The sequence below is a fragment of the Macaca mulatta genome, chromosome 11 (assembly GCF_049350105.2).
Source record: "Macaca mulatta isolate MMU2019108-1 chromosome 11, T2T-MMU8v2.0, whole genome shotgun sequence".
Lineage (NCBI taxonomy): Eukaryota > Metazoa > Chordata > Mammalia > Primates > Cercopithecidae > Macaca > Macaca mulatta.
This window is the reverse complement of record NC_133416.1, coordinates 72,756,715-72,780,000: the sequence shown is the minus strand read 5'-3', so window position 1 is coordinate 72,780,000 and position 23,286 is coordinate 72,756,715. Positions and strand designations below refer to the sequence as shown.

General features: G+C 39.8%; 2 long non-coding RNA genes across 3 annotated transcripts in view; one reads left to right on the top strand and one right to left on the bottom strand.

The window, feature by feature from the left end:
- LOC144332945 (uncharacterized) overlaps positions 1-23,286 on the top strand; it is a 134,334-nt gene that overhangs the window by 23,553 nt on the left and 87,495 nt on the right. For both annotated transcript variants that reach the window (XR_013401205.1, XR_013401204.1), the window contains exon 2: positions 5,083-5,181. This is a non-coding gene — a long non-coding RNA (uncharacterized LOC144332945). The remainder of the gene's footprint in view (positions 1-5,082; positions 5,182-23,286) is intronic.
- On the bottom strand, positions 5,358-15,420 carry LOC144333239 (uncharacterized). Its single transcript, XR_013401750.1, has 3 exons — positions 15,304-15,420; positions 12,094-12,295; positions 5,358-5,648 (listed from the first exon to the last, which is right to left on the bottom strand). It is a non-coding gene; the product is annotated as an uncharacterized LOC144333239 (long non-coding RNA).

Here is a 23,286-nt window from a genome sequence, read left to right as displayed (position 1 = left end):
TTATAGGTTGCTAAAGTGATCTTGGTCTATCTCTGACCCTTCCTTCACTAAACCTAATGTCAGAGCATCCTTCACATGTACTTCTTAAAATTCTCAAAAATGTTCTTTTTCAGTTTGAGCTTTACATACCTGTAGAAAATTGCGATGTCTTGCCAGTTTTCACACTTCTTTTCTATTCTGGGCTCTGTGCAGTACCCTAAAATTCAACCCTCTTTGGATGACCTATGTCCTTTGGGCAAGGTTAAGCAAGAAATGTTCTCATTCTCTCTCTCTTTTTGTTTGTTTGTTTGTTTGTTTGTTTTGAGACAGAGTCTCACTGTCACCCAGGCTGGAATGCAGTGGTGTGATCTCTGCTAACTGCAACCACCGCCCCCGGGTTAAAGCGATTCTCGTGCCTCAGACTCCTTAGTAGCTGGAAATTATAGGCATGCACCACCATGCCTGGCTAATTTTTGTATTTTCAGAAGAGACAGAATTTTGGCATATTGGCCAGGCTGATCTTGAACTCCCAATTCAAGTGATCTGCCTGCCTCAGCTTCCCAAAGTGTTGGGATTACAGGTGTGAGCCACCGCAGCTGGCTGAAAATGGCCTCATTCTCTAGGACAATTATGCATTGTCTTTCCCTGCAGCAGGGCTATTATAAAATGGTGAAGTTAGTTTGATATTACCTAATGCTTAATCTAATACGAATATAGAAGAGTTTCATTGGAGGAGGGTTCCATTTTGTTTTAGACAAAAGACAAACATACTACATATACTACAAATTTCTGAGAATGACTGTTCATTCAGAAAATAGTTGTTTGCCATTTATAGAGCATCTATTTTAAGGTAGGTGCTACTCTAAAAGGGCTTACAGTCTTGGGGAGAGATATGATCATCGAATTTTACAATACAATAATACAATATAGTTAATGCTATCATAGAAGTGCCTGCTAGAAACAGGGAAACAGAGTTGAAAGTTGAAACAATCTATGGAATGTGAGCACATCTCACTTAGTCGCAGAGGGTGAAGTGCAGTGGTGTGAACATGACCCACTGCTGTCTTGACCTCTTTGGCTCAAGTGATCCTTTTGCCTCAGCCTCCTGAGTAGCTGGGACCACAGGTGTGTGCCACCACGCCTGGCTAATTATTATTATTATTATTTTTGTAGAGACAGGATCTCTTTCACTATGTTGCCCAGGTTTGTGTGAAGTTTTACAGAAAATTAATACAAACAGAAATCAGACCTTTAAGAGTTGAGAGTAAGTAGGAGAGTTAGGACTTGTACTTACTTAGCTATTACATAGTATAGAACCCATTAAGTACCAGAAGAAAGATACAGTCATATTGTAGGGAGGATGCTTTCACATGGAGACAGGAGGGCAGTTTTCAAGGAAGAAGTGGAATTTGAGTTTAACCACGAAAGCTGAATAAGGTAGAGATGCGTTAAGATGGGCGGCAAAGAGAGAAAAGAAGGAGTGCCAGTCTTGATGACAGCAGGATAACACACGTGACCTTGTCTTGCTCTTCATTTTCCCAAGCAGGTACCAGATACTATAACGTTGCTTTTCGCTTTTAACAATGGTCTGTGCTACCAAATATGCATGACCTAACCAGCCCTTGATTTCTCCCCTTTGGCCTCCTCATCTGCTACTAATTGTGAGAAAACTTGCATTGGAGATGGAGCTTTATTGTAGTCCCATTTAATGGCCAGGGAATAAAGAATGGCACCACCTGAGTGATTTGCTCATATTTTTCTATAAACTTATATCTCACGTTGTTTATCATAATTAAACAGCAAATGCGCCAGGAAGGATCACTGTTTTATAAAAGAGTTTCTATATTCTTGGCCCTTGCTCCTTCAAAAAATAAATAAAGAAAAGAGAAGAGAAGAGAAAAGAAGAGAAGAGAAGAAGGAAGGAAGGAAGGAAGGAAGGAAGGAAGGAAGGAAGGAAGGAAGGAAGGAAGGATAAAATGGAAGGAAGGAAGGAAAAAGAAAAGAAAGAAAGAAAAGAAAGAGAGGAGAAAGAAAGAAAGAGAAAGAAAGAAAGAGAAAGAAAGAGAGAAAGAAAGAAAGAAAGAGAAAGAAAGAAGGAAAGAAAGAAAGAAAGAGAGAGAAAGAAAGAGAGAGGAGGGAGGGAGGGAAAGAGAGAGAAAGAAAGAAAAGGAAGGAAGGAAGGAAGGGAGGGAAGGAGGGAGGGAGGGGAAGAAAAGGGAGGGAGAGAGGAAGGGAGAGGAAAGGAGAGAAAGGCAGCCTGGGTTTGTATGCCCAGGTTTGTATGAGCCCAGGCTCATGCCTGTAATGTCAGCACTTTGGGAAGCCTAGGTGGGCGGCCTTCTGAACTTTCAGAAGTTCAGTTTCTCAGTCATGTAAGCCACATTTCTAGTGCTCAACAACTACACATGTCCAGTGGTTACCCTATTGGGCAGCGCAAATATGGAACACTTCTGACATCAGAGAAAGTTCTACTGGACAGTGTTGCTCTAGAGTCATTGTGCCCAGTGAGTGACCTTGGGCAAATTACTGTGTGCCTCGATTTCCTCATCTGCAAATGGAGATAATAAAACAACTTATTTCACAGGATTCTATGAGGATTGAATGTGTTAGTATTTGTAAAGAGCTTAGAAACAGTGCACAGCACATGGTAAGCCCTATAAAGCATATGTTAAACAAATAAAAACACATTTTACGTAACTGAAATATGGCAGTCAAGTCCAAATAACATCCAACATGAATAAAAGGAGGTGGGGCGGGGAAGCAATTCCTATTGTTTCCCACCAGCTGAGGTTCTCTTCCCACCTCTTCCCTCGACCTCTCCTCATGTTTGTTTTGTTCAGCTGGAAAGACCACCAAGCAGGAGCTCTTCTCTATTGCACAGTGAGTGCTTGATAAATATTTATACTAGAAATAATAATGATGTATATGGAAAAGAATCGTTCCATCATCTTGGAATTGTAGCCACTGCCAAGAAGTAGATGACTTCAAGCAACTCGGCTGTGCTCCATGGCAGATTAGGAGAGGAAGTGAAAAACTCAACTTGTTTGGGGATTTATGATGAGAAATAGTTCTAGTAACCAAAGTCTCTTGGATCCAACCCAGGCTGGTAATCCCACTTGGATACATATTTGGGTGTTTTATCATAAATACAAAAGAAAAAAGTCTCTTTGCCTGAGATACTCTAAGTGTGTGTTGTTGAATGGAATTCTTCCTCACCTCCCACCCATGGGAATGACGGACAGATTGTGAAGAGAGAAACTGATGTCATTAGGGTACATGTCCAAACTACAGACATAAACTTCTTCCTGCCTAGGCACTTTCTGTATCTGTGCAGACTATAAAATGCACCAATAACAGGCATAGCCCTCTTTATCAAACAACAACTTGCTTTCTTTCACGCCATTTCCTATGCCAAGTTTGGCTTCTTTTCCACCACTTCCTACTTTTCAAATTCTCTTCATCCTTCTAGGTCTTTGTAAAATATCCTTCCCTCTAGGAGGGTTTCTCTGCTCAACCCCAACTGGGCATACTCACATCCTCTTTTGAAATCCTTGTGTCATTAACAAATTGCCAGCATATATAATAGCCGCGTGCTTGCATGTTTATTTCTCCTATTGATCTAATGTCTTTTTGCATCCTCTGTCTCTAGCACTGTATTTTTAACATAGCAACAGTTGCTCAAAGTCCCAAATGGCTAGCTGCCTACTCTAACATCCCTTTCCTTCTTTTTATTTAGAAACCGAGCCCTGATTTGTAGCTGGACCTCTCTGCAGATTTTTTAAATTTTGTGTAAATTCAATAGGTAAAAAATTGTTAGACTCCTTCACAGGTAGATGTGACAAGTTGTCTAAGTTCCAGACCAATAAGATAAAAGCAGAAATATAATATGAAACTTCCTGTAAGTCTGCATTTAAGGGAGGAGGCATGCCGGTATTTCCTCCTTCCTTGTTCTCTGCTGTTTAGAATGCAGATGTAATGGCTGGAGTTCTGGCAATTATACCAGACCAAGAGATGGGAGTCAGATGCTGAGATGGGAGTCTCAGCAAAGCCAGAAGCCTTAGTCCACAAAGTCTCTGTGGAGTCACCGTTCCGGCTCCAGACTGCCTACTTCTAGGCTTATTTTGCATACATGAGAAACATATTCTGCTTTCTTGTCTAAACAACATTTGTTGTTGTTTTTCATGTTGTGGACAACTGAATTTAATCCCAAAGCATGCATGCAACAATTATTTGTATTGATTTACATAATTATATGATTATATTCACTTTCTGCTTCATAACTTTTATTTAGATTTTAAAATCTACGTTTAATTAACACATTTCATTTTCTGCATGTTTTAGGCTCACAGTAAAATTGAGCAGAAAGTACAGTTTCCACATAACCCATCCCCCAACACACACCCAGCCCTTTCCACCACCAATATGTCACACTATGTTTTGTTACAACTGATGAAGTAATATTGATGCCTCATCTTCAACCAAAGTCCATAGTTTACATTACAGTTCGCTCTTTGTGACCAAAGCTCACAGTTTACATATGGTTCACTCTTTGTGTTGTATAGTCTGTGGGCTTTGACAGATCTATAATGACATGTAGCTACCCTTACAGTGTCATTCAATATAGTTTCATTGGCTTAAAAATCCTGTGTTCCATCTATTAATCCCTCCTTCCGTCTTCCCAAAACCCTGGCAAACACTGATCTTTTTACTGTCTGCATAATTTTACCTCTTCCAGAATGTCTTATAATTGGAATCACACAGTCTGTAGCCTTTTCAAATTAGCTTCTTGCACTTAGTAATATGCCTTTATGCTTCCTCCATGTCTTTTTTGTGGCTTAATAGCTCTTTTTCTTTTTCAAGTGCTCAATACTATTCCACTGTATGAATATACTACAGTTTATTTATCCATTCACCTATTGAAGGACACCCTGGTGGCTTCTAAGTTTTGGCAATGATGAATAAAGCTGCTATAAACTTTTGTGCACAGGTTTTTGTGTGGACCTAAGTTTTCAATTCATTTGGGAAAATATCAAGAATGATTGCAGAACAATATGATAAAAGTGTGTTTAGTTTTGTAAGAAACTGCCAAACTGTTTTCCAAAGTGGCCGAACCATTTTACGTTTTCACCAGCAACGAAGGAGGGTTCCTGTTGCTCTACCATTTGGTACTATCCGTGTTTTGGATATTAACCATCCTAATAGGTATGTAGCCATATCTCCTTGTTGTTTTAATTTGCAATTCCCTAATGATGAATACTGCAGATCAATTCAAATAATCATTCCTTCTTACAATGTTGTGAGGGAAGGTTGGCATTCTTACCACTTCTACTTGGAAGTAGAGGACTAAGAGACTCAGAAAGCTTCCTGATTTGTTTACAATCTTTATAGGTAGGGAATGATAAATCACAGTTAGACTTCTCAGCTAATGGAGGCTTCATTGTTGAACTACCAAGGGTTGCTCCCTCTGTTTGATGGGGACAAGAAACTTTCCCAACATTCTGAGTGGTGACTATGTTTGGCTATGCCTGTGTCATACAGAAAAAAAGCGGCATTTGGTAAATTACCACCTGAACCGAAAGTCACCAAGCAGTACACACCGGTTGCCAGAAGCACATCATTCTGGGCAGAACCACTCTGGCTCATTTTCAGGCAAATCTCGTTTCCCTGATCTGAGAAACGAAAGCAAAAAAGCCTCCAGACGAAAACCAAAAACCAAAACACACAACACACATCACACCAAGTCCCTCCCACAAGAAACACCATTTAGAGCAGACCCTCACAGCATTGCAAACAGCATTTTTCTGGCAGACTTGTTTTCCTCTTATGCATTTCAGCTATGAATGCTAAATTCTTGTCCTCCAGAACAACAGAATTTCCTAAACATTATTTTCAGTACTAAACTCTGAATTCCTTGGTTACTCATCAGCTCTGATCCTGGGCTTTGAGCTCAGGATGGTCGGGTTGAAGGGCACAGCAAACCACCATGGCATACGCGTAGCTGTGTAACAAACTTGCACATTCCGCACATGTATCCCAGAACTTAAAGTATAATAATTTTTTTAAAAAATCCAACAGATGTAAAAGAAAAAAGTATCTTCAAATTAGCTAAGTTATAAAATATGACACACATTGTAATTCCCTGCTCACGTATAATGAAAACTCTTCAAGAAGGGAAATTAGGATGGAAACTTTTGAAATAAAGAAATTTTAAAAATGAACGTGTTTCCATAGGGCGGAATTTTTCCTAGACTTTTGAGTTGTACCATTTCCAGTCACTCGATAGGATTGAATTTGCAGTTTAGGATGTACAGACTAGAAGATATGCCAGTCTGGGAAGGTACTTAGTTATCAGAGGATGTGAAATTTAGGCAGTGGTGGTGGGGGAGGGGAGATAGTTAGATTCCTTTGGAGCTTAACAAAATTTCTGCTTATTCAATAAAGCATTTTTCAATAAAGTCCTAACATTCCAAACATACATTTTTGGCACTGCTCTAAGATTATCAGCCAGCTTTCTTTTTATTGCTTTACCATATTGAAGAATTAAGTAACATCAGAATTGGCAAAATGAAAATGTGAAGGAGGTTTTCCAAAGCCAAAGTAAGACACAAAGAAAAGGGTAAGATTGTGGGAAATGAGAACAAGAGGGAAAGAAACCTTGTGTGGAATTTGGAGCAAAATCCTCCTTTTCTTTCTCATGTTGAATTGCAACCTTTAGGATTGCCGCCTCCTTAGTAATGATGGGCATGTTCATGGCCTTAGGCTCTGCCAACATTAGCCAATGAATTCTCCGACAACCATCAAGGAAGTCCTGGTTCGCTATTTTTTCCAAGAGAAATATGTCAGTCTACATCAGGGAATATCAGTGATTCTATATGACCAGAAGTCACAGGCCGTGTGTTTCTTTGGGGTTCTGTGCTCTATTGGAACACATAAGTCACATTTTCACTGGGTGTATTTAACAGTTAGAAGGCTTTGGGTTGTAACAGAATATCCATCTAAAGGTGACTTAAACAAATCAACAGGCTCATGGTCCCAGGGTTGTTGTAGTGGCTCAGTGATGTCATTACAAACTCAAGATTTTTCTCCCCTTCCATCTTGTCAATGCTACCATGGTGCCTTTGATCCTCAAGTTTGTCATCTCATGATCACAAAATAATTGCCACAGTATGAAATATCACATTTTCCCCAGTGTGTCAAAGAGAGAGAAAGGATAGCCAGAAAAACAAACAAGCAAGCAAGGAAACAAACAAACAAACAAACAGAAAACACAACTCTCCTCCCACATTTCTCTCCTTTTATCCTAAAAGGAAAATATTTCCTAGCATCCTCCAAGCCAGAAATGGCCAGAACTGAGTCACGTAGCCAATTCTAGGTGCAAGATAAGGCTGGAAAACCAGATGCCTATTTGGAATTTTAAGTTTTATAGGCCGGGTGCAGTGGTTCATGCCTGTAATTCCAGCACTTTGGGAGGCTGAGGCGGGAGAATGATTTGAGGTCAGGAGTTCAAGACCAGCCTGGCCAACATGGTGAAACCCGTGTCTACTAAAAATACAAAAATTATCTGGGCATGGGGGGCACACACCTGTAATCACAGTTACTTGGGAGGCTGAGGTGGGAGAATCACTTGAAGCTGGGAGGCAGAGATTGCAGTGAGCCAAGATTGTGCTACTGCACTCCAGCCTGGGCAACAGATCAAGAGCTCATCTCAAAAGTTTTATCATGAGAAGTGGGCTATGCTAGGGAGGAAGGGATAAGAGAATGGAGTAGTCAATGTTGTATAGACAACCACTGCCACAAGTTCAGAAAGACTGCTGAGTACCAACAGGAAAAATCCTTCCTGAAGCAAATGATATTTAGTGTTCATATTGGAATTTAGGACTGTCCCCCAACTGAAGCATTCATAGTTGAAGAAAGGGTCAGCTAAAATCCTATAATGAAAAAAGTCCACAATCTCTGATCTGATTGCTTTTGTAATCTTAATGCAGGAAATCATAGCACTGGTTATACAATGAAAGATTAACTTTTTGTACCATGGGGCTGGTATTGCTATTCCTCTTGTTGCCTGTCTCCCATAGTTCTGTTTCTTAATTCTTCTAGTCCCAGATGGGATTCACTCTATAAAACTTAGCTCCCGTTGATTCCCTGGGGCCCGAATGCTTTTCACTGAACCATTAGAGATGAATATTTTTATGAAATTTCCCATGGAGAGATGGCGGTTGAGAACCCACCCAGCCCAATAAAATCTGCCATCCCCTCTTCCAGGGCCTTCAATCATCACCAAGCTCAGAATACTGCAGCTCAGAAGCACAGTTTATTTGTATGTTTAAGGTAAAAAGAGTATTTTGAAATAGCCAGGACTTCAAGACTGGATTCATCCTTGTTCAAGAGTCTCAACTAATTAAGATGATCTTACTTTACTTGTTCTATTCTTTTTATTTGCTTGAACAATGTGTTTGTTGAGAATTTTAAATGCTAGGAATGCAAATATTCTTAGCTCTCATAAAATGATCTTCTCTTAATAAAAGAACAGAGGGATCACCCACAAAACAAAATACTTAGTCTAGGTTCAACTTGAAGAATTGAAAATATTTGTGTTATCTTGGTTTTCAATAGGAGTTGACCTGTGGAATCAAATCGCTATTCGTCAGGGCTAATATCCCCACCTCCTGTTTAGCCAGAATCAGATGTACCAGAGAAAAGGAAAAGGAAAATAAAGAGGGAAAGTCAAGCCTATTGCACCTGGCCCATTGTGTAATATCCCACGCTGGATTGCAAGGTGGGAATTCCTTTTTGCCCCTCCTTCCACATGTGATCAATTTACGTCCTGGAACATGAGACTTCATTTCCTTGTATCTTTTTTGTTCTAGCTCACATATCTTTAAATTTTAGTCACGCTCATAAAATTATCTAATCTTTCCTCAAATCCAACTCTACCCTGCCTCAGCAGCTCCTTGTGGTAGTAAATGTCACAGGTTGACATTGCCGGTGGGTTGAATAGAAGTGGGTTGATTTGCACCTCTCTTTCTTCTATTTATGTTTTCTACCTTCCAGGTGCAATGAACGTGTCCTGTTCTTATTTAGGATAAGTTCAAAAATAAATGCAACTAAAAAAAAAAGCTCCTGGGGCCGGGCATGGTGGCTAACACATGCCTGTAATCCTAGCACTTTGGGAGGCTGAGGTGGGCAGATCATGAGGTCAAGAGATCGAGACCATCATGGCCAACATGGTGAAACCCTGTCTCTACTAAAAATACAAAAAATTAGCTGACTATGGTGGCATGTGCTTGTAATCCCAGCTACTCGGGAGGCTGAGGTGGGAGAATGGTGTGAACTCGGGAGGCAGAGGTTGCAGTGAGCCAAGATCATGCCACTGCACTGCAGCCTGGGTGACAGGGCAGAGACTCTGTCTCAAAAAAAAAAAAAAAATCTCCTGGAAGTCTCATTTGATCTTGGTTACATGAGCTTATTAGAGAATTTTGTTGTTCCCAACATTAGCTGAGAAATGGACTCTAAGAAGTGAATAAACTAAAGTGGAACCAGGGTGCAATGGAGAACGAGAGCTGTTATCTAGAAAACCTTTCTCTGGCATGTTTCAGCATACTCTGCTCCTGACAATGGCTCCATCATCAAAGCATTCTGTGGTCAGATGTATGGGATATGCTGCGTAGGCTCCCTATGAGCCTCCAAATTTTAAGTTAAAGGCTCTGAGAACTTGGCAGTAAGTAGAAAACTCCTGGTCACATTTGTTTAACCCAGTGGTTCCCAAAGTCATTTGGCCTTGGAACTCTATTTCTTGGGACATTTATTAGCTGCTGGTGAAACCAATGTTCAAAAAAATACTCCCTGGACAATTTAGGCAAAACATCTTTTCTATAAATAATTTAGTCATTAGTCACTCTTATAGTATTTATGCCTAAAGGCAAAGAGTATAGTATTTGGAGTCAGAAAATCTTAGTTCTAGCTTAGGTCAAACAATGTAACAACTCTAAGGCCAGTTTCTTAAATTGTGACACAAAGATAGACTCATCAAGGTTTCTTAGAGAACTGAATAAGGTAGGGAAGCAAATGGTTTGGGAGAACAGTAAAATATTAGGCAAATTTAAAAAATTATATTCTATTTGTTTGACACTTAAAATATGTTATTTTGAATTCTTTTACCATTTGTATAATTTTCTGTTGTTAGTTGGGATAGGGTTACTGTAAGAATAAATAGATCTCAAATCTCAATGCCTTTATGTAATAAGAGTCTTATCTTTCTCACTGACCCTGTTCATTTCAGATGTTTCTCTTCAGATAATTCTCTTGAGTGGTTCCTCTCTAAACAGAAACTCAGGGACCCAGGTTCTTTCCATCTTGTGGCTCTACCATATTGTGGCTTCAAGTTCAACCTGGCACTATCCAGCCAGCAGACAGCAGGGGAAGCAAGAATTGATAGAGGAATATGTAAAACGATTTGGGGCCTGGAAGTGGTGCACACATCTGCTTCCATTTTGCTTGTCAGAACCAGTCATGTAACCCTTCCTCAGGGCAAGAGGCCTTGGTATTCCTATGTTCCAGGAGGAAATGAAATAGCTGCGTAAACACAAAGCATCGCCTCAGGCACAGGGCCTAATTCCCAACCAGTCTATAAGCCCCTCCATTCCTAACATGAGAACCTTAGCTCCCAATTAATGTTAATAATGAAACAAGTTAAGCAAGTTTTTCTTTTTGCATTGTTTACAATGACCTCAATCAGTTAACTTTTGGGAGGAAGAGCTTCCAAGCCACTATGCACAATTACAGAGAAAATATAGGGAAGATACTCCCGTGGAAATGCAGTCTGATGAGGGAGAGAGAACCCACATAAATATATCTAAACACCAACTACAGTCTCTGCCAAATATTTGAAACCAACTGCAGCTGTGCAGAGGAAACATAAATCTGTAGAGAGTGAAAAAGGAAATAAAGGAAGTGGATAAGCTGGAGGTCTGAATTAATTGGAGCCAGAAGGAGATCATCTGAGAAGGCTAAACTTTATCCAGTATTTTTCAACAGCATGTAATTTTCCTAATTATAAAAGGTACAAAATTTAGGATGCACAGAAAAATACAAAACATTTTTAAAATCTTCATAATCCCAGTACCCATCTAAACTCCATATACCTTTCCTCTGTTGAGATAATTATAATCTACTTTTTGATATAGGTTCTTCAAATCTCTTTTCTATGCATATACATTCCCCTCCCAAATATGCTGCTCTGCAGGTTTTATTTTTTTTTAATACTCACTAATACAATCTTGATATTTCCCAACATTCAGAACATGACTTTTAATTGGTGGCATAGTCAACCATGGTTGGGCATAAATTGTTTCTTTTTACTTTTATGAAAATGGTATATAAACATCTCTTCACAACCATCTTTGTACATATCTCTGATTTTCTGTGCTCCAAAAGTATTGTAATCATGGGTACTAACATTTGTTGAATATTATAATGTGTTTACTCTGAACTAAGTTCTTCATATGCAATATCTTATTTAGTTCTCAGAACAACTGTTATACCAGTACTATTAATATTGTATTCACATTCTAGGTGAGGAAACAGTGATTTAGGGAGGTTACATAGCTTGCCCAACATGATACAGCTAGTAAATGGAATAAGTGGGATTTGAACCAGAACTGACTGACTTCAGAATCCAAGTTCCATCCACTGTAGAATACTCCACCGCAGGAGCCCACTTAAATTCTCACTAGCAGATTAACCTCCAGGGAAAGTTGACAGAGTAATGGATATGGCTCAAGATGGGGCATGTATAATCAGGAAGAATGGTTTATGTGATACTTAGAGAAGAGAGTGGGTAGAGTTTTATGAGGGATATTAACTTTTGCCAGGCTGAAGTTAAAAAATATGAGCTAGTATGTCTAGAGTGGTAAAATCATTTCAAATGAGGGTCTCCAAGCCAAAGTTCAGGAGTGTTTAAAAATTATTTAAAGAGACAATGGGAGTGCCTGTCCAGTTGTGTAAAAGGGAGTGATGTCAAAACAACGCTTGAAAAAGATGTACTTTGTTTCATTCTTTGATTTAGGAAACTGGCCTTTACCTTGTGGAACGAGATAAGATCCAAGTTTCAGAGGCCTTTGGGGAGACCTTTTGTCATAATTTTCCTCCAGCCTGACATGTTCTCTGTGGGAATGCAACTCTCTTTACAGTAGCTGTAGAATTTGAAGAGAGCCTGAAGGGCATGACCTTGGATGCCTCTTCCATTTCTAGTCTCCATGCGCAGCCACTTCCCCAAGTGCATTCCAAATCCCAGATGGAGTCAGGGTATGAGCGATTGCTGACAAGAGATAAGAATGTTGACCAGAGAATGTTAGGGCAGAGTATAGCATGGCTGTTATGAGCCCAAGTTCTATCCCCACACTACCTGGGTTCACATGGTGGCGCCAACACTTAGTAGCCATGTGACTTCGGACAAATTACATATCCTTTCTGTGTCTTAGTTTCCTCATCTACACAACGGGATAATAATAATAATACTAATGCCTAATTTATAGAGTCATTGTGAAGATTAAATGAGTTACAATGAGTCATAAATGCTAGCTATTATTATCTCTGCAAGGTAAAGGGTAATTGCCAGATAATTTTTGCAGTTAGTCCTATATCCCAGCTCTCGAAACACTGTAGGTCTTCCATAGATGTGTATGGATTCAAACTGAGAGTCTAATTCTTAAATCAGGTAACTCATGTCCCTAAGTAACAACCTATGTTTATTACATATCCTAAACATAAGTTCACAGAGTACCTGCTAAAACTTTCCTTTTCTCTTCTGAACTTTCTAGAGGTCATCACTACCACTTTGTGAACAACACAAATAAGTCTCAGAGCAATATCTCTTCCTATCTCCTTTCTTGTGTGTGCCTCAGTTTCCTCATTTCCTCATTGTTCACTGCTAAGTTAATTTCTGCATGCATATACATGCACACAATTTTAACTTCTTTTCTCTTTTCCTTTTTTCCCATTTCTTGCCTTATTTTCCTCATAGTGGTGGAAGTTGAACATGGGCCAAGGCTTTTCTCTCTGTTTCCCCCTTTAGTCATAAGTAAGCAGATGAAATTAAGTATCTATTTTTAGAGTTTCCAAAGTACCTCAAAACCTTCTACAGAAATGACATAAAAGTCTCCAACTGCTATCTCAAGTATCTATAATTGAAGGGTTTTCCTGATGTCAGCATCTAAAACAGTCTCTAAATCAATCAGTTACTTTTGAGCCAGTTAACTAATAATAACAAAATTAAAATAATAATTTTGAAGTCCACAATAGGCTGCTACACTATGGGTTAAATAGCACTTAAATGGAGGCCTGGGAACTAACTCCTATGCGTAGCATTGTTTTTATGGGAAAATACACTCCAAATTCCAGACAACTCATTTATCCACTAACTTTTGGAATATGACCCTTTAGTAAGTTGGAGACTGACTAAAAATACCAAATATTTTGGTGAATTTTTTATCAATGCATCAAAAATACATTCTTATGTTTTATCTTAATAGATTGAAGCAAATTCTAGACTACTTTTCCATAAGAATTGCTTTCCTGACCTCAGAAGCATAATTGAAAGAGGGCTTGTGGATTTTCTGCAAAGAAAGGACCTGGCTATTTTAATTAGCTTAATGTATGTAAGATCAATTATTTTGAGACAGTAGACAAACAAAATCATTCATAAGGTTGGCAAGTTTACGCAAATGATTTCACAAGGGTAAATCATTTTCAGGTTACATAGGACAGATGTGTTCAGTGTATGTGAGAATGTTTGAAAAATATTTTGGACTCTTTTCAAAGGCCTACACTACATGTGGAATTAACTGGAATTGGTTTCTTTAATTATTTCTTTCTTACCCACACAATAATGATGGGTTCCTACTTACAGGGTGATGTGACATTTGCATGCCTACAAGTTTCCTTTCCTTTTGACCATTTTTAAAAAGATGCAGTATTTTTCCTTCAACATTAGAAGCTGGGTCCCCTGCAAGGCCTTACGCAAGAGACTGAGAGTTGAGGAAATACGTTTATGGTGGATGGGCTGTTTGAAACTCATTTTAGCTAAAACAGAAAAACTGCAGCTTGTGGAGTGGCAAGGGCCCAGAATTGGCCAGAAGTCATGAGTTTTGGCTCTAACTCCTCAATTGAGTGGCTTTGAGCAAGTCACTCACCTCAGAGCCTCATTATTTTTATCTACACAATCAGGGGTTTGGCATCTATGACTTGAAATTCCTTTCCAGCACTATGTTTTGTTTCTGTGGTTGGTAACAATGTAAGAATTTTGGGGGACGCATTCTTCCAAACTCTTGTCTTTCCACTCACATCATTTCGGTAGAGAGCTGACTGCCAATATCACAATAACTTTTTTTTTTCGATTCACAGCAACTTGAAAATGTGTTTTTAAAAATGGCAAGTTTGGTGTCTGTGAATAACAACTGATATTTTCCAAAGTTTTTCCTTCCTTCCTTCCTACCTTCCTTCCTTCTTTCCTCCCTCCCTCCCTTCCCTTCCCTCCCTCCTTCCCTTCTTTGAAAGCCTTTTAAGAGGTGAACACAACAGTTTTGGCCTGGAACACAGCTCTGTGGGTCAGGATCTAACGAAGGGAAATCCCCGATGTGCTGGAACCTTACAGCTCCAGGAACCGGCCATTTATGAAAACTGGAGTACCGCTGGAGTGAGCAAAGAAGCCACTTGTGATTCCAGCCAATTGTCCCCAGTCCAGACCATTCAGAGGAAAGAGTCCTGCCGGTCTTCCGCATCCAGTTGCCAAAACCCAGGAGGTGCGACACCTGCTTAGGAAACCCATAGTGCATGGGGAAATGACCGCTGAGGGGGCCAAGCTTTCCCTTTTGCATTGGCAAAACTGTTGCTTTCTAACCTTTTAATACCCTTTCTCTGGATTCTGAGAATCTGACTATTTAAAGATTGCTTTCATACATTTAGTTTCTGCCCCACCCCACCACGGCCACTTTAGGTTTCTTAACTTTTAAAACTTATGATAAATGAGGGTGGGACTAGGTGGGGAATGGGGTAGATGGGAGGGCTGGGAGGATTGGGAGAGATGGAGTAGGGGATGGAAGATAAGGGTAAGGTGGAGCAGGAAGGGAAGGGTGGAGAGGAAGGAATGAAAAAATGAATAACCCAGTGAAGCAAATGAATGGAGCAGCAGCCAAATAAGCACACAAAACAAGTATTTATTGACCGTCTATCACTTGCTAGGTGTTGTGATAGGCAGCAGGCAAGTAGCTATGAGCCACGCAGCCAGGAGGGCGGATATTAAACAAATAATTAAACGAATACTTTAACAGTACACTGTGACACAATTGCCATGAAGAAATATAAGGGGCCCTCGACCTAGTCCAGGAGGTGAGGAGGACGATGTTCAAGCTGGATTATTTCCATGCCATTTTCCAAATTGAAATCTCAAAGTAAATTATATGGCAATATGATGTATGTTTTTTCCAAGTGAAACCCAAGCACACATCCTGCTCTGCCCCACCCTCCACCCCCACACGGGAAGCTCCCTCCCTCGTCTCGGGATCAGCCTGGGTGTTCTGTGGTTCTGACGCCATCCTGAGAGCTCCACTGCCACGCTTCTTCCCCTGCCTCCCAAGTTCGATGTGGAGCGCCACCTAGAGTTTGGCTGACACATTCCCTTAACCGTAGGGTACAAGGATACTTTGAAATCTAGGATATTTGCTAAGTTTTGAAAATTGAATAAATAAATAATCCATTGGAAAAAAAATGAATAACGAGTGAATGAGCAAAGCAGCAGGCAAATATACAAACAGGACAAACACTTACATTCACTGTCATTGGCATCCAGAGCGCATTCAAAAGACTCCAAGTTTTCTAAAAAGAATGGCTTTCTCTAGGCGCTTTCCAAGATTTGTTTTGCAAAGCTGCCAAGGAGAATACTAGACAATGAATCGGAAGTAGCAAGTCTCACGGTGATATCCAAAGTGTTTTTCATCCAAACCTCAGAGCAGGAAGGTTCCAGGAAGATGCCTAAGTCAAATTAAGATGTTAAGTCAAATTTACCTCGTTCTAATAACTACCCAATAATTTATTGAACAGTCTATATTACTGAAATACCTATGGCATTAAGATAGAACCAACTGTTGTGATTTATGGAGTAGGCTAACATTGCAGCTGTTAAGGAAATGAAAAAATGTATGGGATCCGTCATTTTTAAATCACCTTAAAATAAGATATCCAGCTCTGTTACCACATTCCAATTAGTCTTACAAGAAAAGCCAAGCACAGTTACATTTCAAAAATGTTACTGCATATGTAAAGATACAGAAGGAACTTATCTTTCTCTCTTACATTAGACTTATCTTTCTCTACCAAAAACTTGCCCCAGAGAAAAACATATTCAGGTAAAGAAAAGTCATATCCATCCCCTCCATTCATTAATTTCATTTAACCGACATTTATCAATCATCTCCACTGGTACTATAGAGATATTAGGACATCCTGCTTCATGATCTAGTTGGAGTAGATAGCAGATGCCAAAAAAGTGGACATGACAAGACTATGCTATTTCTAAATGCTGTCTAGAAATAAGGAGAAGCACAAGGTGTCAAGAGCACTGCTGAGAGGCTCCTGACCAATTTAGAGCAGTCAGAGAAGGCTTCTCCTGGATTACAGTGCTGTGTCTTCAGGTATCAACTTCCCAGAAGGCTAAGTTAAACAAAAGAAACTTACAAACCCCAAAGGGTGAAGACATCACTTCTACTGAAAACTTTTCCATCTGAGATATAGTTATCTGGGCCAAAAGACAGGAACATAATGAAAATGAATACTTCTGGAATATAAGATCCAGGAGTATTGAAACCATTTTGATCTTGCCTGCCCTGTAGAGCTATCACTTTCCATATTGTCCAGCATAAAATAGGTATTCAATAAAGATTTGTTGAAAGCTGGACAAATGCTGAACAGAAACCCCAATATGCATAGTAAAAAAACAAATCAGTAGATGTAGATTTCAGTCATCTGTAGTTTAGTGACAGATGGTTTATCCACATGTTTTCTGAAAAGTCTTCAATGGTTATTTTATACTCCACCAAATTTCAGTGCGTCTGCCTGTTTTTAAGTTGCTTACCTCAATCCAATTCCTTTCTGTGCCTCCAAATGTGTTTCCTCCTGATCTTCAACATGACCTGCCTTTGCCATTCATGTTGGTTTATGGTCCCACCAACACTATGTGCATTCCTATTTGCAACAATTCACTGTTTTGATTTCCCTCACCTAGCTGCTTCCTTCTCTCCTCTTCTCCTCCTTCCTTCCCCCAGATATATGGAAATTCTCCCCATTCTTCAAGAACCATCTTGAGCTCAAAATGCTTTCTCTGACTAATCCATTCTCTCTCTCAAATTTGTATAAACTCTACAGTCTATGCCACATTAATGAACCTTCATTACATAACCCTCTTACATCATTCATTTTTAAGGATGTTAGTCTTATTTTCTTAACTAAACCCTAAACTCCTAAAGGTTATGGTTCTTGCCTTATTCTTCATCTATTTCAAATACCCACTTGGCTGGCAAAGAGATTCTGAATGAGGCAGTGGTGGAAGATAAGAGTGGAAGAAAAACTGGGTCTAAATCATGGAAAACCTTGAATGCTGGATCAAAAGATTGTCATTAGCCTTAAGGCAGAAATAAGATTGTGTTCCTCCATCCATGTCAGTCGAAGAAAGGCAAGCCTTTCCAAAAAACATCCTTCTCCATAGTTACTTCACCATTATGGTCAAGTACCAGTCACCAGTTATAAAGACAAAATATAGAGAAGGAAAAATTTAGTAAATACCTTCTCTGAGTTTTCAGCATCTTGATTTCCATGTTTCATAGAGTTTTCTGAAAGTGACTGTGTGTGTTAGGTAAGTAGTTAACCAAATATTCTGCACTTAATTTCTCTGGTCTCCATTATTTCAAAAGATTGGGTCTGCTGGTCTCCAGGAGATTTCAGATATCTGTGTTCCACCCAAGGTGCGGAGAGAGTTGACAGGGCTGGTGATTCTGCTCTTGACAGAAATGGGCAGAGCAAGTGTCTAGGTCATTTGGGAGAAGTGATAAAATAATTAAAAATAAAATTAAATAATGGGCTAATAGAATTGTTTGTTTAATGAACTGTCCTCAAAGGAGGTGAAAATTTCAGTAAGAACTTAATTAAAAAGGAAATATTAAAACTTCAAAAGTAAATGCTTTTGGTAAAAACCCTCTTCTGTGTGGAGCAATGCCATAAACCAAAACTGCATCTTTGAATCCAGATAATTTAAATGAGCAAAACCTAAAAAAACATGTATTTACCAATTATCTGGTTTTTGCATTCAATCATTCAGGCTGAAAGAGCAATGTTTCCTTTTTCCTCTAAAATGTGGGATTTTTTTTCCTAGACTAGCTAAATAACTATGTCAGTAAGCCATCAAACCTCATTATTTATATTATAGATTCTGTAATTACAAATTTACCTACTCACAAAAATGTATTTGTAATTCTAAAATTTTTGCATTTTTGTGTCTTTTATTGATGATTTTACTGTTCTAAATGGCCCCCAAATGTCTGGTATTCCTAAGTGCAAGAAGGCTGTGATGCACTTTATGAAGAAAATATGTGCATTAGATAAGCTATGTTCAGGCATGAGTTATAGTGGTGTGTTGGCCATGAGTTCAATGTTAATGAATCAACAGTATGTATTAAATAAGGTGTCTTTAAACAGAAACACACACAAAGCAAAGTTATGCACTGATTGGCAGAAAAAAATGTGATCAGCATCTTGCAGGAACTTAACCCTGTCTTTTCTGTAGGAGCAGTGGTTCAGTATTCACTAATTCAGCGTTCATGATAACTTTATAGAACACAGCTTCTGTGAATAGCAAAAAGTTGCCTGCATATGAATTAAAAAGTTCCACAATTCATTTCCCATGATCAGGACTAAGCATTTGGCAAACATTCCACACTAATGTAATGTAGTGCCAGCGCCTTCAGTTTTGATGTCAAACAGATTTGGAGTTGAATCTCAGATCATCTAGTCACTAACTGAGAGACTTTATACAAATCTCTTTACCTTTCTAAGGCTACATTTCAAGGTTATTAAGATAATTAAATAGAACGATGTGTATAATGCCTAGCATGTAGTAAGTCCTTGCTAGTGTTGCCACTGATTGTTCTACTTTATCTTTCAAGTAGTACAATCTCCACCTCAATGGCTCATGACATTATAAGGATGAGAATGACTTTTGGTTGACAGTATTCTTCCCTTGCAGTGGGCTCACAGAGTCGTTCTTACATAGAATTGTATGTTGAGAGCCAGACAGGAAGCTGGAAAACCAATTTTCAAGTTTCCTGCTTATGGTTTCAAGCTACTCCCAGGCAATTTTGGCCTCAAAGGGAAATCTCTAAAATTTAATCATGCTTTTATCACTGGGAAAATTCACCTCCAGTTAGCATTTGCCCTTTACCTCGTTATTCTAAAAGAATGATGACTCCTCCCCAGCCTTGAGTTCTATTTGCAAAGCACCTCTTATCTCGTCTTACCTCCATCATGAGTAGTCACCAGGAAAGGAAAGGAAAACCCATCCCACCTCACTTGCTTTTCAGAAAGTTACCATTCTATCATTTTTTAAAACCTTGCATTCTCCTCTCTTACCTTGTACAATGAACTACCATTTCTTGTTGGAGGTGGGGAGAGGAGATTAAGTAGACCCTCAGAACAAGGAGAAATATCACATATAGTCCCAGAATCTTTACTGATTGAACATTGCTGGGGATATTAATCATGAGGGCTTATTTTCCAAAGAACATCAGAGCACATCTGGAAATTAAATAAAAATAATAGGAGGGTTCAAATCAACAGACATTTTCCAGAGAACTCCTCAGGACAATTAATAAGATGCTGCCCACAGAGGCACAGAGAAATGTTGATTCTGTTGTGCCTAAGCAAGCCCTAAAAAATAAATATCAAAATCCACCTCAAGTAGTTTGATTTTTATGAACTGTCCTCTCTTGAGGAGCTCCACATACAGAACTGGAATCTGCCTTCTTTGTGTTTGTTTCATTTGATTTGTTTTTGCCCACATTGAATGGATAGGTGGCTATTTCTAAGGGATCTTTTTGACAGTACAAACTTATGACAGCCTAAGTTAGGCTGAGCCCCAAGGAAGGAGACTATTTGTTTGGGGAGGCAAGGAAGTGAAGACCACATCCCTTGTGAGAAATACTCTAATTAGGTGAATCTCGTCAAAGATCCAAAGTCAAAATTGAGTCTGGACTAGGCTTTCCCATGACAAGCGGGAGGAATTTATTTGGAGATCTGCTTCGTTAGCAAGATGGTTGTTAGACAGCACAAAGGCAGAGAAAGGAAGTGACTTCAACCTCTTCCTTATCTGTAAAAAGCAATGATTACTCCCTGTGGTTGGGTACAGCCTGCCTTTCAAGGACCGTGGAGTTGGGCCAAATCAAGGCAAGAGTAGGAAAAGAGCCAAGTCTGGACTCTGTAGCCCCTTTGCTCCTCTCCTCCTCCTTTGCTGTGTGTCCTCATCCTGCTGCCCTCCAGATACCCAAGAACCTCTGACAGCTTACCAAATGCTCTGGGTCCCCCAGCCCTCTTTGAGCAACTTAACCTGGGTCTTATGAGTTGAATTGATTCTCGCAAAATTCCCATGTTGAAGTCTTAACCCCCAGTACCTCAGCATGTCACCTTATTTTGGATATAGGGTTTTTGTAGAGGTCATCAAGTTAAAATGAAATCATTAGGATTGGCCCTAATCCAATATGACTTGTGTCCTTATAAAAATTAGAAGCAGAAACATATACAGGGTTCAGAACACCAATGTAAACACGAAGACAGCTATCAACAAGTCAAGAAGAGAACCTTGGAACAGATATTTCCTTCACTACACTCAGAAGGAACCAACTCTGCTAATACCTTGACTCAGACTTCTAACCTCTAGAACCGTGAAACACTAAATTTCTATTGTGTAAGCCACTCAGTTGGTGGTCCTTTGTTATGGCAACCCTGACCAACTATTATAGTACTGAGCTACATGGCTCTTTTTGCTGTGCATTTTGTTTCCAAAGTGTGAAGTTCCAACCTAAGGGAGCCTTGGAATTCTTGCCAGCTCGCTAAGATTTATATAGTCATGTAATCCTTAATTTAGAGCCATGTAAATATGCCATGAGAATAACACATATAGATTGCTTAATGATTGTCCTTTGCATTGCTTTCTAGATTTAACTCTCTCTCTCTCCTCCTCCTCTCTCTCTCTCTCTTTCTCTCTCTCTCTCTTTCTCCTCACTCTATTCTAGCTGTACTGAGTACAGATCTGCTCATTTTCTGGAAGGAAACCTGTCCTCTCACCACAGAACCTTTGCATATGCTGTTCTCTCTTCCTTAAAATACCCCCACATATGCCAAGTTCTGGCCAAATGCCACTTATACCTAGTCACAAAGATGTGCTAAGTTGCCACATCTTTGGAGAAGTTGTTGCTGAACTCTGCCAAGATTTAGCTAGACGCCCTTCCTATGTGACCACACAGCACCATGTCTCACTTTTTTTATATCAACCAAGAATCTTTGTTGATCACCTCTTTGCTTGGTTACTTCACCTGTTAGACCAGGGGAGGGGCTATTCTATCTTTAATCTCATGTTTGCAGCACCTGGCTCAGTGGGTATCATGAAATTCATTTTCACACATTACAATAATGCATCGAAACTTTTTGTTCTTATGAATTTTCTTTTCTTTTTTTTTGTTTTTTTATGGAGTCTCGCTCTGTTGCCCAGGCTGGAGTGCAGTGGCACAATCTCGGCTCACTGCAACCTCCACTTCCCAGGTTCAAGTGATTCTCATGCCTCAGCCTCAAGAGTAACTGGGATTACAGACACCACCACGTCTGTCTAATTTTTGTTTATTTAGTGGAGACGAGGTTTCACCATGTTGGCCTGGCTGGTCTTGAACTCCTGGCGTTAAGTGATCCACCCACCTTGGCCTTCCAAAGTGCTGGGATTACAGCTGTGAGCCACCATGCCCAGCAAATTTTCTTAATCAATGGATATGAAATGACTATATTGGGAAATCTCAGATTTTTTACTTTGAAAAGTGGTCCCCATCCTCAAAGGTTTGGAAACTATTGCTGTAACACAGAAGTCCCATAGATACAGTCTAAGGGCCTAATCCAGCCTGCAGAAGGGTTGGTTTAGCCAGCCCAAGACTGCAGGTGTCTCTGGAGATGATCACCTCTCCCTGGGTGGTGTGGGCTCTGCAGGCACCGCAGGCATCCCATCCCCCCTTTCTTGCACTCACCCCTTTGCTCATCAGTGCTACCTGTCTGGACCCTGAGCACTGGTTCTTTAAAAACCTTTCCCTCTTTGCCCCCGATTTTTCATCAGAATTTACTTTCCTGATGGTCTCCTTCCCCAAATGTGTTAATCTGATTCTAAACAAAGGTTAAATTGGCTGTCTTTTTTAGAGAAAACTCATGTTTTATCCAGATCTGTGAAGGGGATTATTAGAGGTACATGTGGGCAGGTAATTTGTTTTTCTATAACCCTACAAAACAAAACTCTCAAAGGAAGGTTAACTGGTTACTCTTAGAGTTTCACCTTGTCTTGTAGAAAGTATACAAGGCCTGAAAACAAATACCTAACTTTGACCAATCTTTGCTTTCCTTCCCTGGGACCTGCTGGAGACACTAACAAGCAGAGGAACACTCAAATCCCGGGGAAGCTGAAGGGAGGGAAGTGCGGGGGATGGGGGAGAAGTAGGGAGTGGGGGGAAAGGGGGGAAGTGGGGGGTGGGCGGGAAGTGGGTTGTAGGGGGGCACTGCAGCAAGGGCCATATAATTCCTGGTCAGAATTGTCCATCTCTAGGCAACAGGGCATCAAATCATTGACAGTGACCTATGAAATACTGCTTTATTAATGTTCTTTCTTATCTGTAAACAGCTTCAGAAAGGGAAAAAGGTAGTTTCCTATTGGAACATATTCCGATCACTCTGAGTTCATGCTACGTTAGGGTTTAAATAAATCCAATTGCTTGGTGGATTTATTTTGGAGACTCTCAAGAAAAAAGCAATGTACTGTGTAGCTCAGGCTGACAACCAGGACGTGATGATACAGTGCCCTTCCAAGTGGAAGTCCCCACAAGAAGAATCTGTCTGCTTATGGATGAATTCTCTCTTTTGTTCTCCTTACCCCACCCCCCGCCCCACTCCCCACTCCCCTTCCAGATAAGCTTCCCAGAGGGACACCTTTAGTGTTCTCTGAAAGCTCCAGTTCAAATGCCA